Raw genomic sequence first — 1,849 nt, forward strand, 5'->3', positions numbered from 1 at the left:
TGATCGATAGGCGATCGTACAGCGGATACGCGTTCATACTGGCAGGTACAGCAGTAAGCTGGGAGGCGCGCAAACAGCGCACCGTCGCACTTTCCAGCACCGAAGCCGAGTACATGGCTATGACAGAAGCGACGAAAGAAGCAATGTATCTCCAAGGTATTTTAAAAGACTTGGGTATATGCTGTCAAAATGTTACAATATTCAATGATAGCCAAAGCGCACAAAAACTCATTCAGTGCTTAGGCTACAGCTCGCGCACGAAGCACATCGACGTGCGCCATCATTTCGTTAAAGAATGCTACAAAAGCGGAAAGATCGCGCTTACGTATATGCCGACTGAAGATATGCCAGCGGATGTCTTCACAAAAAGTTTAAACAGCGTTAAGCATTGTAAATGCTCTGCAGCGTTAGGCATGGCAAGTAGTCTCACTACTTCGAGGGGAGGTGTTGGCGCAGCAAAGTAGTTTCGACTACCAACATACATTTTTCAAGACTATTGTACTCATACTATTTTATGCAACCATGAATTGTTCTTTATTAACATTCCACTTTATCATTGATCTTGATTACATTTCGTTCCTTCAGTTAGTCCTTTGTATGCTGCGAACAAGTGAAGTTATTAAAGCGTTAATACACGAAGCTCTAAAACTCTTGTTTTATTCCTGATAGTTTCTAGCGAGGACTAAACACAACATGTTGCATATCAAATGAGACATTTCCCATTTAATTATAGACTCTTCAATTATAACTAATTAGGCTATTAAAAAATGTGATTCTTTATAATATTTTGTTATGTTTTTTGGGAGCGGTATTAAATTCTGCATTTCAAAATTTATTCGGTTGAAAATTCTGTAAAAAAATTTAAAAAGCTCGTTGCAGTTAAAATTATTTCGGGTCAAAATTCTGTATTTAAAATTCTGGAAGAACCAAATGATGTAGAATTAAAACTCCGGAAAGTAAAATTCTGGATTCAAAGTTATTTTCGGCCGAAATTCAGTATTTTTTACAAGTTTTTATTTAACTTCACTTGTATATATGTTAGTATGTCCTGGAATTTCGCAATCAATGGGGCTGTTCAGGATCTTGTGCATATGCTCTGGCATTTGTATATTCGGTGCATTTGTAAATTTAAAAAAATAAAATGCAAACGGTTGCCATGGTAGCAAGCAAACAATTTGCAAATGCAAATCCAAGACTATTTGCACAAGATCCTGAACATTCCTAATATTTCACCAACCGATAACAATGCAGTGAAATGAAATGTCCGCTAGGTAGCGCAGGAGGGAGATATTTGGAAACCAGTATTCACGATCCAATTTGGTTCTTACTCAGAAAGTTTGTTTAAAAATACATGTTTACTATTAACTTATTTAATAATGAAATTAACCCAATTTTATTGTTCTTAAAAAAAAAATTATGGGCAAAAGAAGTTAATATACAATTAAATTTTTAGCAGTTCCTTTTAAGAAAACAAATATGACTTAAGTCTAGTCTTTTTTCATTAATCTTTTGATTTTGCAATGTGCTTTTACAGCTTTTATCTTTTAGGATATATTTCGGCCATTTTGAATTGCCGTGAGTTGAGCTTCATAAACCAACTCGCCTTTTAAATCATTGATAAGTTTATACAACCCTGAATTTCATTTAACAACGATGCCAAGCCTCAACATTGTTTTGTGTTGTAGGGAAAGGGATACTTGTTGACCCTTCGTTGTCTCCAAATATGTATCACGCATGTACTCGGCTTCGGTGCTGGAAAGTGCGACGGTGCGCTGTTTGCGCGCCTCCCAGCTTACTGCTGCACCTGCCAGTATGAACGCGTATCCGCTGTACGATCGCCTATCGATCA

Source organism: Rhagoletis pomonella, unplaced genomic scaffold (assembly GCF_013731165.1).
Source record: "Rhagoletis pomonella isolate Grant_MI unplaced genomic scaffold, Rhpom_1.0 Rhpom_scaffold_00002, whole genome shotgun sequence".
Classification (NCBI taxonomy): Eukaryota; Metazoa; Arthropoda; class Insecta; order Diptera; family Tephritidae; genus Rhagoletis; species Rhagoletis pomonella.